A 16,806-nucleotide genomic window follows, 5' to 3' on the forward strand; every position below is an offset into this window, starting at 1 on the left:
CTCAAAGATGATGCTGTGAAAGTGCTGCACTCAATATGTCAGCAAATCTGAAAAACTCAGCAGTGGTCAGAGGACTGGAAAAAGTCAGTTTTGATTCCATTCCAAAGACATTGCCAAAGAAAGCTCAAACTACTGCACAATTGCACTCATCTCACATGCTAGCAGAGTAATGCTCAAATTCTCCAAGCGAGGCTTCAATAGTATGTGAACTGTGAACTTCCAGATGTTCAAGCTGAATTTAGAAAAGGCAGAGGAACAAGAGATCAAATTGTCAACATCTGTTGGAGCATTGAAAAAGCAAGAGAGGTCCAGAAAAACATCTACTTCTGCTTTATTGGCTACGCCAAAGCCTTAGACTGTGTGGATTACAACAAACTGGAAAATTCTTAAAGAGATAGGAATACCAGACCATCTGACCTGCCTCCTGAGAAATCTGTATGCAGGTCAAGAAGAAACAGTTGGAACTGGACATGGAATAGCAGACTTGTTCCAAATCGGGAAAGGAGTACGTCAAGGCTGTATATTATCACCCTGCTTATTTAACTTATGTGCAGGGTACATCATGCAAAATGCCGGGCTGAATGAAGCACAAGCTGGAATCAAGATTGCTGGGAAAATTATCAATAACCTCATATATGCAGATGACACCACCCTTATGGCAGAAAGTGAAGAGGAACTAAAGAGCTTCTTGATGAAATTGAAAGAGGAGAGTGAAAAAGGTGGCTTAAAATTCAACATTCAAAACACAAAGATCATGGCATGCTGTCCCATCACTTCATGACAAATAGATGGGGAAACAATGAAAAGTAAGAGACTATTTTTTGGGGGCTCCAAAATCACTGCCGATGGTGACTGCAGCCATGAAATTAAAAATGCTTACTCCTTGGAAGAAAAGCTATGGTCAACCTAGACAGCATATTAAAAAGCAGAGAGATTACTTTGCCAACAAAGGTCTGTCTAGTCAAAGCTATGGTTTTTCCAGTAGTCATGATGGATGTTAGAGTTGGACTAATAAAAAAAGCTAAGTGCGAAAGAATTGATGCTTTTGAACTGTGATGTTGGAGAAGACTCTTGAGAGTCCCTTGGACTGCAAGGAGAGCCAACCAGTCTATCCTAAAGGAAATAAGTCCTGAATTTCATTGGAAGGACTGATGCTGAAGCTGAAACTCCAAATACTTTGGTCACCTAATGTGAAGAACTGACTCACTGGAAATGACCTTGATGCTGGGAAAGATTGAAGGTGGGAGGAGAAGGGGACAGCAGAGGATGAGATAGTTGGATGGCATCACTCATTCGATGGACATGAATTTGAGTAACCTCTGGGAGTTGGTGATGGACAGGGAAGCCTGGCATGCTGCAGTCCATGGGTCGCAAAGAATAGGACACAGCCGAGTGACTGAACTGACCTGAGAAGAAGGTCACAGTAGCAAATAGTAGCAAAGGTTCACTTATGTTTTCTTTTAGAAGTTTTATAGCTTACATTTAGATCCTGGCTTCATTTTGTGTTGATTTTTGTGTATGAGACATGGTATGTGTCAAAATTGCATGGGATATTGAATTACTCCACCACCATTTGTTGAAACACTGTCTTTTCTCATGTATTTGCCCCTTTGTGAAAAAAAACAAAACAAAACACCCCAGCTCTCCATAAATGTGTGCATCTGTTTCTGGACTTTTTATTCTAGCATATTGATCTACTTCTTTATCTTTATGCCACCACCATACTGTCTTGCTAGTTTTATAATAATTTTTTAAATCAAGAAGTTTTACTCCTACAACTTTTTCCCTCTCTTACAAAATTGTTTTGGGTATTCTAGGACTCTTCTATTTTCACATAAATTTTAGAATTAGCTTCTCAATTTCTTTAAAAGCCTGTTGAAATTTTTATTGGGATTACATTGAATCCATAAATCAATTTGTGGAAAATTGACATCTTAAAAATATTGAGTGTTCTGCACAGAAATCCCTTGCATCCCTATATGCTAACAATGAGAAAACAGAAAGAGAAATTAAGGAAACAATACCATTCACCATTGCAACAAAAAGAATAAAATACCTAGGAGTATATCTACCTAAAGAAACGAAAGACCTATATATAGAAAACTATAAAACACTGACGAAAGAAATCAAAGAGGACACAAATAGATGGAGAAATATACCATGCTCATGGCCTGGAAGACTCAATATAGTCAAAATGAGCATACTACCCAAAGCGATCTATAGATTCAATGCAATCCCTATCAAGCTACCAACGATATTCTTCACAAAACTAGAACAAATAATTTCACAATTTGTATGGGAATACAAAAAACCTCAAATAGCCAAAGCAATCTTGAGAAAGAAGAATGGAACTGGAGGAATCAACCTGCCTGACTTCAGGCTCTACTACAAAGCCACAGTCATCAAGACAGTATGGTACTGGCACAAAGACAGAAATATAGATCAGTGGAACAGAATAGAAAGCCCAGAGATAAATCCACACACCTATGGACACCTTATCTTCAACAAAGGAGGCAAGGATATACAATGGAAAAAAGATAACCTCTTTAACAAGTGGTGCTGGGAAAACTGGACAACTACTTGTAAAAGAATGAAACTAGAACACTTTCTAACACCATACACAAAAATAAACTCAAAATGGATTAAAGATCTAAATGTAAGACCAGAAACTATAAAACTCCTAGAGGAGAACATAGGCAAAACACTCTCCAACATAAATCACAGCAGGATCCTCTATGACCCACCTCCCAGAATATTGGAAATAAAACCAAAAATAAACAAATGGGACCTAATTAAACTTAAAAGCTTTTCCACAATGAAGGAAACTATAAGCAAGGTGAAAAGACAGCCCTCAGATTGGGAGAAAATAATAGCAAATGAAGCAACTGAGAAATAATTAATCTCAAAAATATACAAGCAACTCCTGCAGCTCAATTCCAGAAAAATAAATGACCTAATCAAAAAATGGGCCAAAGATCTAAACAGACATTTCTCCAAAGAAGACATATAGATGGCTAACAAACACCTGAAAAGATGCTGAACATCACTCATTATCAGAGAAATGCAAATCAAAACCACAATGAGGTACCATTACACGCCAGTCAGGATGGCTGCCATCCAAAAGTCTACAAGCAATAAATGCTGGAGAGGGTGTAGAGAAAAGGGAACCCTCTTACACTGTTGGTGGGAATGCAAACTAGTACAGCCACTATGGAGAACAGTGTGGAGATTCCTTAAAAAACTGGAAATAGAACTGCCACATGACCCAGTAATCCCACTCCTGGGCATACACACCGTGAAACCAGATCTGAAAGAGACACGTGCACCCCAATGTTTATCACAGCACTGTTTATAATTGCCAGGACATGGAAGCAACCTAGATGCCCATCAACAGACGAATGGATAAGGAAGCTGTGGTACATATACACAATGGAATATTATTCAGCCATTTTAAAAGAATTCATTTGAATCAATTCTATTGAGATGGATGAAACTGGAGCCCATTATACAGAGTGAAGTAAGCCAGAAAGATAAACACCAATACAGTATACTAATGCATATATATGGAATTTAGAAAGATGGTAACGCTAACCCTATATGCAAAACAGAAAAAGAGACACAGATGTATAGAACAGACTTTTGGACTCTGTGGGAGAAGGCGAGGGTGGGATGTTCTGAGAGAATAGCATTGAAACAAGTATACTCTCAAGGGTGAGACAGATCACCAGCCCAGGTTGGATGCATGAGACAAGTGCTCAGGGCTGGTGCACTGGGAAGACCCAGAGGGATCGGATGGGGAGCACATGTAAATCCATGGCTGATTCATGTCAATGTATGGCAAAAACCACTACCATATTGTAAAGTAATTAGCCTCCAACTAATAAAAATAAATTTTAAAAAAATCTAAAAAAAAATATTGAGTTTTCTGATCTATGAAAACAGTATCTCTCTCCCTTTATTTATCTTTAATTTCTGTCACAACTGCTTTATGGTTTTCAGCATACAGGTGTATCAAATGTTTTATCAGAATTATCTGTAATTATGTAATTTTTGGAAGCTATTATAAATTCTCTTGTTTATATAGTTTTAATTTCTAATTTCTGGTGCATAGACTGAGTTTTGTATATTGTTCCTGTATATTTAACCTTGCTAAACTCACTATTCTTGTGATTTACTGTAGATACCATCAGGTTTTCTACATTTACAATCATGTTATCTGTGAACAGTGGCAATTTTACCTCTCCTTTTCCAAACTGATGGTTTTTATTTCTTTTTCATGACTTATGACACCAATTAGAACCTTCGATACAACATTGACTAGAGATGATCAAAGTGGAAAATCTCTTGTTTCTGATGCTAGAGGGAAAATACTCAGTTCTTCACAATTATGTATGATTTCAGTGGTAGCCTTTTCCTAGATGTCCTTTATCAGGTTAATTTAATTTTCTATTATGCTTAGAGTTTCTATCAAGAATTACTGTTGAGATTTCTGCTGCTTTGAGATGTGTTTTAATTTTTCATTTTTAATATAGTGAATTATGTGGATTGATTTTTTAAAGTTTGTATTTCTTGGAAAACCCCACTTAGTCTTGATGTATTAGCCTTTTAATATATTAGCATTTCTCAACCTCAGTAATATTGGCCTTTGAAATTGGACAGTTCCTTGTCAGGGGCTGTCTTGTGCATTGTAAAGTGTTTAGCAGCCTCTCTAGCTTCTACGCACTAGATGTTAGTATCACTACTTGTCCCCAGTTATGACAACCAAAGATGTCTCCACATGTTGCCAGATGTCTCCCTAGGTGACAAAATCATAGCTGGTTGAAACCTTCTGGTCTATATTATTAAATTTAATTTGCTAAAATTGTGTTTAAAGTTTTTGGGTCTGTGTTTATATGGGTTATTGGGTGTTTGGTTTGTTAATGTCTCTGTTGGATTTTGCATCAGTAACTCTGGCCCTAAGGCATGATCCAGAAAGTATTCTTTCCTCTTTAATTATACAGAAGAGTTTCTATCAAACTCCTATTATTTCTTCCTTAAATAACTGGTAGAATTCACTAGTGAAATCATCTATTTCTGGAGATTTACGTGAAGAGTTTTAACTATAACCTACGTTTTTTAGAAGATTTGGATATTCAAGTTATTTATTTATTCTTGAATGAACCTTAGTAGTTTGTGCCTTTCAAGTAAGTGATCCATTTCATCTGATTTATTGAGTAAATGGGCATAAAGTACCTCACAATGTTCCTTCCTAATCATTTATTGCTGTAAGATCTGTAGTGCTGTCACCTCTTTCACTCCTGATATTAGTGACTTATATCTAGTATCATTTTTTCTCCATAAACCTGGTTGAGTTTTATCAACATTATCTATATCAAGCTATCAATTTATGATTCATTTATTTTCACTTTTTTCTGTTGTCTTGTTTTTTGCTTTTACTGTTTTTCCTTCTGCTTGTGTTAGTTTTCTTTGCTCTTCTTTCTCTAGCTTAAGGCACAGTTTAATTCCTTTAAGACCTCCTTTTTCCACCAATATAATTATTTAATGTTTTAAATTTCTCTCCTAACTGTACTTTATTTGCACAGAATTTGATAAGTTCTGTTTTTGTTTTCCTTCAATTAGAAATATTTTCTGAAATTGTTTTCATTTCTTCCTTGACCATGGGTTTTTTTTTTAGAAGAGTGTTTTCTTCTACAAGTACTTGAAGATTATCTAGCTTCCATTCATAAATTTTAAATTTTGTTTTGGTAAAGAACATATTCTGTATAAATTCAATGTTTTAAAATGTACTGTGGGACAAAATGACATAACCTTATCAATTTCTGCTCTTCCCTATGAAGTTAAGCTATAAACCCTGGAAATAATACAAAGGATAATCAAAAGAGAACTCTGAAAGATGGAAAGAGGAAGGTAATTTGGTTAGAGACCCCATGAAGGGCTATAGGAGTAGTAGCATAGTCGGACATCTTATAACCTCCCCCTTCAGAGGATGACAGTTCATGCCCAGGATGCCCTGACCCCTAACTTAGCTACAGAAGGCATCCCAGATAGGCTTATCCTTCTCTCAGATTAAAAGGGATATATAGCAACAGGCTAGTGCAGACAAGTATTGCTACAAAAGTAGACACACACACGGCATGGGAACTATATGAGGTTATATGTTAATTAACTTGATTATGGCAATCATTTCACAATGTATACATAAATCAAAGCATCATGTTGTGCATTTTTAATATGTGCAAGTTCTTTTGCCAATTATACCTCAATAAAACTGACAAAATTCATCTCTCTATATTGTATTACATGTATTTGTGTTACGTGCATTGGGGGAATAAGAAAAGAATTGCAGGATGGTTTCTATCAAAATAAATTTTAATTTTCACAGTTTGAAATGTCCATATTCTTTTTATATTTTGAGTTAACAGGTGTGTTTAATGGTATAAGTAAATATGGTATTTAAATTTAAAATTACCCATGTCTTTTACTTTTCATAATCCAAACATTGAATATAGCTTGTTTTGATGATAGAGGAGCCTTTAATTTGGGGGGAGGTGGTATCCATGGAATATGTAGAGTTTCCCAGGTGGCTCAGTGGTAAAGAACCACTTGCCAATGCAGGATATGTGGGTTCAATTCCTGGGTTGGGAAGACCCCCTGGAGAAGAAAATGGCAACCCACTCCAGTATTCTTGCCTGGAAAATTCCCTGGACAGAGGAGACTAGTGGTCTACAGTCCATGGGGTAGCAAAGAGCTGGGCACAACTTAGTGACTGAGCACACATGCACATGGACTATGTATGTTGTCCACAGAACAGGGAAAAATAAGTACTATCAGAGAAGAGCTGGGAAAAAAAGTTATGGGTCCAGAGATGCAATCAATTTTTGCTACAAAAGTTGCCATTTTGAAAAAATTATTGGTTAAGTAGTGACAAAGACCACACTCAAGCTCTAACAATAGGTGAGGTGGTTGTCAGAAGCAAGAATGCTGGTTTTGAAGCAGAATTTTAAAACATATGATCACAAGAAAGTGTTGAGTCATTATTCTTGGAGAGTAGGGTTAAAAGAACTTGAGGGTAGGAAGAGGGATTATACATTAAATGCTATGAAAGTATGTTTAGTCTTATTTATTCCTCAAGTTCATTAGGAACTGACACATTTACATTTTTATTATATTAATATTTATAGTTATTAATATTTATTTAACCTAACTATTAACTTGTTAAATTTTCAGAACTGAAAGCAGAAGCTAGTCTAAATGGACCAGATGAGTAGTTGTGATAGTTCATCAGATTCCAAAAGTTCATCACCTTCAAGCAGTGAGAATAGTGCCAGTGATTCAGAAGGTGAAGAATGCATATCCTCTCCTTCTGATCCAGGGAACTATGTCTGAGAACATCCTATGCATGTCTACTTTGCCACAATGCAGGATTCCTGAGATAGTGGCTCGTCAGAATAACATCATGACAACAATGGCCTGATGAATGCTCTAAGTAAGTATACATAGCATGAGTAATTGCAAAACTAAGAACTCACAGTGGAGCCATACTGTTATGGTCTAAAATTTGGATAAGGAGAAGATTTCTTTTTTATTCATCTAACAGTATTCACCATTACCTTATTAAATTATTCATTTTCTTTTGACTCTGTGACATAATGCCTTACTGGCTTTTCTCTTATCTTTCTAGATACTTTTCTGCCTTTTCTTTGCTGGTTTATAATCTTCTACTCAGTCATTAGAGCTAGTGTTTCTCAAAGCTTAATTCTAGGTCTTGTTTTCTTTTTATTCTATTTTCTTTCCTCAGGTAATCTCCATATTCCAGTTACAATCAATACTTACATATTGGTAACTTATAAATTTTGCATCTCTGACCCACACCTCTGAGCTGTAGATACAGAAGTCCTACACATCTATTATTAAAAGGTATTTAAAATTCACCTCGTACAAAACCAGGCTATAACCTATGGCTAACTGTGCTTCCTCCCAGTGAAAGGCAGGATTCATCTAATTATGCAAACCAGAGATGTGTGGGACTTACGTGTCTATAGCTCAGAGGTGTAGGTCAGAGATGCAAAATTTATAAGTATTCGAGTATTTATAAGACTCTTGAGAGTCCCTTGGACTGCAAGGAGATCAAACCAATCAATAGTAAAGGAAATCAGTCCTGAATATTCATTCACTGATGCTGAAGTAGAAGCTCCAATACTTTGGCCACCTGGTGTGAAGAACTGACTCATTGTAAAAGACCCTGATGCTGGGAAAAACTAAAGGCAGAAGGAGAAGGGGACCACAAAGGATGAGATGGTTGGATTGCATCACTGACTCTATGGACATGAGTTTGAGCAAACTCCGGAAGTTGGTGATGGACAGGGAAGCCTGGCGTGCTGCGGTCCGTGGGGTCACAAAGAGTTGGACACGACTGAGCGACTGAACTGAACTCATATACTTTTTTACCTATCTCAGGGACTTTACACAGACTGTCCATTCAGCTAGAAATCTGTCTTTCTTTTCATGCAGTTAACTTTTTCTCCTTTAGTTTACAGCTCAAGGTTTACTTTATCAAGGAAGCCTTTCTTGACCTTTCTGAAAAGATCACATGTCCCTTGTTATAGACTTTCAGAGCAATATCTTTTTTATATCAATCGTCATTTATAAATTTGTATTTGATTTGCTCTCTTCCAAAGTATAAGCTCCAGGAAGACAGTTATCTTGTTTAGTTTTCTTATCACTGAATACTAACTCCTGGCCCCAGTACCTGATACACAGTAGATGCTCTGTACATTCAATAAAGGCATGCAGGTTGAAACTCTCTGGGGAAGAATGGGACTTTCTGTATATTTAAAACTAATCTCACCATGTTAGTAACAATAAAGTAATCATCTGGGAAAGACTGACGTGCTCTAGGTTTTTAACAGAACTAAATAAGGGAGGAGCTAAAAATGGGTGGTAAAATAAAACTGTGGTTATGGTTGTATAAAACTAGGAATTAATTAGGGACCAGGAAAGGTCTTTTGAACTTTCAGTTATTTATATCTTTAGTGCTATTATTCCTAACTTCAGAGGTGAAATTGTAGTATCTGATTTCTTGAGTAGCCAAATAATGACAAAGTTTCCATTTTTAGGAGGATACACTGGTCTGAATTTGTATGCCCATAATAGTATACTTTCATGATGGATGTATGTACATATATTACAATATGTAGTTACATATATGTGTTTGTATAAATAAAAGAAAGATGAACAGAAATAGATGAAATTGAAAAGTTTCTTGTAATGGTAGATTTAATGCATCTGTAATCAAGAAGGTGAAATTTACTATGGGTATGAAATCTTTTAACAACAATTAACATGTCCATTCTTGGATAAAGGAATTTCATTAATGTTATAAAAGTTAATTACAAAAAACAAAACTACTGTCAACATTATACTAATATATAGAAACTCCAGAAGCATTTCCATTTCTATTCAATGTTGTACTGAAAATTCTAGAAAATGCAGTATAACAAGTAAAAGAAATGAAAATAGCAACTGGAGACAGGAAATAAAATTATTACTATTTGTAGCAATTAATTGTCTACATAGAAAATCAAAAGAAACCAACAAACTATAGAATTAATAAAAGAATTTAGAAATATTTTAGATTCAAAAATGTTTTGGAAAAATCAGCATCAGTCTTGTTATACCAGTAATAACCACTTATAATTTCTTTTAAAAATGGTGGCTTCTTTTCTTGGTATATTTTATCCAAACTAAGTTTTTTAATAAGAGGAAATAAGCCCTTTTTTACTGTTAATGCGATCATCCTATTTTCAACCTTAGCCAACTCAACACCCTCTTTCAGATAACATATTTTAATTCCTCTTTACTATCCTGCAATGAGTTGCATAGCTTAATAACAACTAGTTACATGAATCTTTGAAAAAATTTAGTGTAATATTAATAATAAAATAAAAATAATTTAGAGTAAATAATATATATTCTACTTGTGAAATATTTGGGCATGGCCAGAAGACATAAGAGAGTGCTGTAAGTTTGCACTTACTTTTAATGAATACATTTGGAATTAAAAGAAGCAAGGCAATAATCAACTCATATATCAATAGTTTTTCTCTTCATTTAACTTTTTAAAATAAAGACTGGAAAAGTATATATATTTATATTCATAAATTGCATACACAGATAAGTTTTGAGGTGCTATATTACTGACCCAAAGACAATGAGCAGCATATCTAAGAACAGCATAGATATCACTGTGTTTTCAAAAACAATTTAAAAAAATCTTTATGAAGTTCTGAAAAAAAAGTGAAGTCTTCTTTCAGTTTACATGATAGTTGCATCCTTGGAAATTTCAGAGAATTTTAAATCTGTACAGAAGACTACTTTTAGTATATAAAAATGCAATTATTTCTGGCCTTAAAATTATCAACAGATCTTACAAGAACATGAATATCCCACTGGATTTTCAGAAGTTTTGCAGAATGTAGAAGAGTTCTTTATTGTGCACAATTAGTCCTTGCATTGCAAGACATTTAAGATTCCTAAATTCCCCTTCTACTATATGCCACTCAGTTCAGTTCAGTTCAGTCACTCAGTCGTTTCTGACTCTTTGTGACCCCATGGACTGCAGCACGCCAGGCCTCCCTGTCCATCACCAACTCCTGAAATGGAGTTTACTCAGACTCATGTCCATTGAGTTGGTGATGCCATCCAACCATCTCATCTTCTGCTGTCCCCTTCTCCTCCCACCTTCAATCTTTCCCAGCACTAGGGTCTTTTCAAATGAGTGACTTCTTCACATCAGGTGGCCAAAGTATTGGAGTTTCAGCTTCAGCATCAGTCCTTCCAATGAATATTCAGGACTGATTTCCTTTAGGATGGACTGGGTGGATTTCCTTGCTGTTCAAGGGACTCTCAAGAGTCTTCTCCAACACTACAGTTCAAAAGCATCAATTCTTTGGTGCTCAGCTTTCTTTATTAGTCCAACTTTCACATCCATACATGACTACTGGAAAAACCATAGCTTTGATTAGACAGACCTTTGTTGGCAAAGTAATGTCTCTGCTTTTTAATATGCTGTCTAGGTTGGTCATAACTTTTCTCCCAAGGAGCAAGCATCTTTTAATTTCATGGCTGCAGTCAAGCTTCAGTCACCATCTGCAGTGATTTTGGAGTCCTAAAAAATAGTCTGTCACTGTTTCCACTGTTTTCCCACCTATTTGCCATGAAGTGATGGGACCAGATGCCATGATCTCAGTTTTCTGAATGTTAGAAGTTTTCAGCCAACTTTATCACTTGCCTCTTTCACTTTCATCAAGAGACTTTTAATCTGCAATTCACTAGGACAAGCAACCCCTCAGGTACATTTCTGTAACGTCTCCTAGGGGGCAGTATTGCTCTCAATGAGAAACATTGGTTTCGGTATCTGAATATATTTACCATGGGTAAAAACTCTTTTATTCTAAGTTATAATTTTGATCAAAAACCCATTTCCTTTACTAAGCATCTCATATTAAAAGGCTAATCTCATATCCTTAAAACTGAATATTTCAACTAACAGCATTATAATACTGTGCTTAGAACCTCCATAGAATGAAATCTATTAAGAAAAGTGGAACTCAGAATGTTTGGGTTTTTGTCACTTGAGAAGGTTATTTTACAACCATCACATCAAGTTGAACATTCTTATGCCATACTCTAGTTGTATAATAAATAGAAACTTGAGCCTTGAAAATGATAAAATGGCCCTGTGAACCGCATGCACAAAAGAAACTTTAGCAGGTTTCCTTATCAAATGATGTAAATAGTCCTGGAGTTCATGCAGTGCATACTAAGGTATCTTATAGCAACTTAATATGTGGCCTAAAAACTGCTCCTACTTAATTGGATATTAACTTCAAAATGGGCCAGCTTTTGTTGATTGTATAGTTTAAAAATACAGTAATTTTTTAACCATTGTGATTTACTACCCAAAAGATTCATCCAATCTTATAGCTCCAAGTAAACCCCCTATAATCAATGACTCCCAGATAGTTTTCAGGTCTAGCCTCTACCTTGAGCTTCAGACCTCTATGTCCAATTGTCTATCCATACACACCTGAATATTTACTAGGTATTTCATATGTACCATGTTAAAAACTGAAGTTGTGATTTTTCTTATACAATCTTCTAATCTGGTGCTTCTCATCTCAATAAATTATACCACCATTTATCCAGTTTTTTAGATCAGAAAACTTGGGGGTTAGTCTTCACTTTTCTCTTTCTCTCATGCACTAAGTCCAATACTGTTAATAGCCCTGTAAGCTCTGTCTTCAAAGCAAATTATAAATCTGGCCACTGAGGACCAACTTTACCTGAACCACCCAAGTGTAAGCCAATATTATTTCCATTTTCCCCCAGTTTTATTGAGATGTAATTGACATACAGTACTGTATAGTTTTTAAGTGTACAACTGTTTGACTACATGCAACCTGAAAAGATTACCATAATTGAGGGAAATTATAAATATTAGACTATAGTTGAGAGTCACTAACCAGAAGCAACTATTTTTTTTTAAATAATAAACTTTATTTTTAAGAGCACTTTTAGTTTCACAGCAAAATTGAGCAAAAAATACAGAGACTTCTCATATACTCCCTGTTCCCACACATACACAACCTCCCCTACTATGAACATCCTGCACCAGAGTGGTACTTTTTAAAAATAACTGATGAACCTATATTTACACACCATCACCCAAAGTCCATATTTGACCTTAGAATTCATTCTTTGTGTTGTACATTCTATGTGTCAACAAATGTATAATGACATTTGTCCACCATTTTGTAGCATCATATAGGATAGTTTCACTGCCCTAAAAATCCTATGCTTACCGATTCATTCTTCCACACCCCAACCTCTGTTAGTCAGTGATCTTTTTTCTGTCTTTTCCAGAATATCTTCTAATTGGAATCATACATTATGCAGCCTTTTCAGATTGTACTTTAATTTCCTAATAATATGCAGTTAGATTTCCTCCATGTCTTGTTCATGGCTTGATAGTTCATTTCTTTCTAGTGGGAATAATTATTTGTATTATTATTATAAATCTACTAACTTACTGAAAGAATCTTGGTTACTTCCAAGTTTTGGCAATTAAGATTTTTTTTTTTAATTCTCCCTTCAATTCAGTTCAGTTGCTCAGTCATGTCTGACTCTTTGTGACCCCATGACCCCCATGGACTGCAGCACACCAGGCATCCTTGCCCGTCACCAATGCCTGGAGCTTGCTCAGACTCGTGTCCATCAACTTGGTGATGCCATCCAACCATCTTGTCCTCTGTTGTCCCCTTCTTCTCCTGCCTTCAATCTTCCCAGCATCAGGGTCTTTTCCAGTGAGTCAGTTCATTACATCAGGTGGCCAAAGTATTGGTGCTTCAGTTTCAGCACCAGTCCTTCCAGTGAATATTCAGGACTGATCTCCTTTAGGATGGACTAGTTGGATCTCCTTGCTGTCCAAGGGACTCGCAAGAGTCTTCTCCAACACTACAGTTCAAAAGCATCAATTCTTCAGCGCTCAGCTTTCTTATAGTCCAACTCTAACATCTATACATGACTAGTGGAAAAAACATATTTTTGACTATACAGATCTTTGTCAGCCTTACCTCTTACCATCAGAAGTTCTCTAGTTTTATATATATATGTATGTATATGTATACACATATATATGTATATACATACACAAACACATATATTTTAAATCCATAAGTTTTGTTTTTAATTTCTCCCAGTACTCACTCCCTTTCTCTCTCTAACCTACCTTCAGCTATATTCTATTTATGTCTTCACTTTTATTTCTGTTTTATTCACTAATACCACAATTATGTTATTTACTATTTAACTAAAGCAAGTTCCAGTATTCAAAGCAGAGTATCATTTTAATATAGAAATACAAATTATAATGGTTTTTACTGAAAGTTGTTACACTGAGATTTCTCTTATTAGTGTTTACTCTATCAGAAATGGGTATAAGGCGATATGAGCTGATAAGGCTGGCTACATAACACATGTTATGTTCTCAAGTTATATCTCAGCAATCTAAACAGCTTAGCTGTTCCCCTTTTATTATTTCCCACATAAATGAAACATGTTCTTAAAGATCCATTTTATGGATTGAATACCTAGTATATCATTCTCTATATCCCTCTTGGATAAAATGAGTAGCTTAACGAGGAATGAGATAATATCTTTTTTGCTTCAGTTATCTCCTTATTTGATGCATTTCTTATACATTAAAATGTAGGGAACAGTGGGTAAGACAAGTTCTCAAATATGGGGCTTTCTGCCAGAACCGTCCTCACATAATTCTAAGCATATTCTTTTTATCCCAGCTTTATTGGGATATAATTGACATTAACATTGTATAAATTTAAGCTGTACTGTGTGATCAAAATCAGATGGAAAGAATACATGGAAGAACTGTATACAAAAGACATAAATGAACCAGATTACCATGATGGTGTTGTCAACCACTCAGAACCAGACATTCCTGGAGAGAAAGTCAAGTGGGCCTTAAGAAGCACTGCTGTTAATTAAGCAAATGGATGAGACAGAATTTCAGTAGAACTATTCACAGCCCTAATGGATGATGCCATCAAGGTGACGCATTCAATTTGTCAGCAAATCTGGAAGACCCAGAAGTGGCTACAGGACTGTAAAAGATCAATCCTCATTCAAATTCCCAAGAAAGGTAGTACCAAAGAGTGAGCTAACCATCGGGCTGTTGCACTCATCTCCCATGCTAGTAAGGTCATGCTTAAAATCTTGCACGCTAGGCTTCAGCATTATGTAAACCAAGAACTTCCAGATGTCCAAATGGGTTTTTAAATGGCAGAAGAACCAAAGATCAAATTGCCAACATTTGCTGGATCATAAAGAAATATAGGGAATTCTAGAAAAACATCCACCTCTGTTTCATTGACTATACAAAACCCTTTGACTGTCTGAAACAAATGAAAGTCGCTCAGTCATGTTTGACTCATGGAGACTCCATGGATAGTCCATGGAATTCTCCAGGCCAGAATACTGGAGCCGGTAGCCATTCCCTTCTCCAGAGAATCTTCCCAACACAGGGATCAAACCCAGATCTCCCACATTGCAGTCAGATTCTTTACCAGTTAAGCCACCAGGGAAGCCCAACAAGCCTATTTCTTCTCCAACAGATCTTCCTGACTCAGGAATAGAACTGGAGTCTCCTGCATTGCAGGCAAATTCTTTACCAGCTGAGCCACTAGGGAAGACCCATGGATCATAATTAACTGTGGAAAGCTCTTAAAGAGATGGGAATACCAAACCATCTTACCTGTCTCCTGAGAAACATTATGCGGGTCAATAAGCAACAGTTAGAACCCTGTATGGAACAACTGATTGGCTCAAGATTGAGAAAGGAGTACAACAGGGCCATCTGCTGTAACCTATTTGTTTAACCTTTACACTGAGCACAACATCTGGGCTGAATGAATTACAAGCTGGAATCAAGATAGGCGGGAGAAACATCAACAACCTCAGATATGCGGATGATACCACTCTAATGGCAGAAAGCAAAGAAAAACTAAAGAGCCTGTTGGTGAGGGTGAAGGAGGGGAGTGAAAGAGCTGGCTTAAAACTAAATATTAAAAAAACTAAGATCATGTCATTTGGCCCCATTACTTCATGGCAAATAAAGGGTGAAAAGGTGGAAGTAATGACAGATTTCCTCTTCTTGGGCTCTAAAATCACTACAGATGGTGACTGCAGCCATGAAATCAGAAGATGATTGCTTCTTGGCAGAAAAGCTATGACAAACCTAGACAGTGTGTTGAAAAGTAAAGACATTACTCTGCCGACCAAGGTGTGTAGAGTCAAGGTGTTGTCTTTCCAGTGGTGACGTACAGTTGTGAGAGATGAAAAAGGTGGAGCACCAAAAAATGGATGCCTTCGAACTGAGGTGCTGGAGAAGACTCCTGAGAGTCCCTTGGACGGCAAGGAGATCAAAGCAGTCAATCTAAAGGAAGATCAATCCTGAATGCTCATTGGAAGGACTGATGCTGAAGCTGAAACTCCAGTATTTTGGTCATATGATGTGAACAGCTGACTCATTGGAAAAGTACCTGATGCTGGGAAAGACTGAGGGCAGGAGAAGAGGACATCAGAGGATGAGACGGCTCGATGGCATCACTGATGCAACAGACATGAACTTGGGCAAACTTTGGGAGATGGCGAGGGAGAGAGAGGCCTGGCATCCTGGACTGCATGCTGCAGTCCACAGGGTTGCAGAGACTTGGACATGACTGGACAATGGAACAAACGAACAATGTGATGAATTGGTATGTGTTTCATGAAATGATTATTAAAATAAGGTTAGTTAACATAACCTCAATGATCCAAAAGATGTTGGCAATTTGATCCCTGGTTCCTCTGCCTTTTCTAAATCCAGCTTGAACATCTGGAATTTCACGGATCACGTACTGTTGAAGCCTGGCATGGAGAATTTTGAGCATTACTTTGCTAGCATGTGAGATGAGTGCAATTGTGCAATAGTTTAAGCTTTCTTTGTCATTGCCTTTCTTTGGGATTGGAATGAAAACTGGCCTTTTCCAATCCTGTGGCCACTGCTGAGTTTTCCAGATTTTCTGGCATATTGAGTGCAGCACTTTCACAGCATCATCTTTGAGGATTAGAAATAGTGCAACTGGAATTCCATCAGCTCCACTAGCTTTGTTCATAGTGATGCTTCCTAAGACCCACTTGACTTCGCATTCCAGGATGTCTGGCTCTAGGTGAGTGATCATACCATCA

General features: G+C 36.5%; 1 protein-coding gene across 1 annotated transcript in view; it reads left to right on the plus strand.

Moving 5' to 3' along the window:
• The window catches only part of LOC110133383 (solute carrier family 15 member 2-like), a 71,498-nt gene that overhangs the window by 16,855 nt on the left and 37,837 nt on the right, over positions 1-16,806 (plus strand). The window contains 1 exon segment of the mRNA XM_070466052.1: positions 7,373-7,486. The gene's annotated coding sequence lies outside the window, so the exon portion shown is untranslated.

Source organism: Odocoileus virginianus, chromosome 4, assembly GCF_023699985.2.
Source record: "Odocoileus virginianus isolate 20LAN1187 ecotype Illinois chromosome 4, Ovbor_1.2, whole genome shotgun sequence".
Taxonomy (NCBI): domain Eukaryota; kingdom Metazoa; phylum Chordata; class Mammalia; order Artiodactyla; family Cervidae; genus Odocoileus; species Odocoileus virginianus.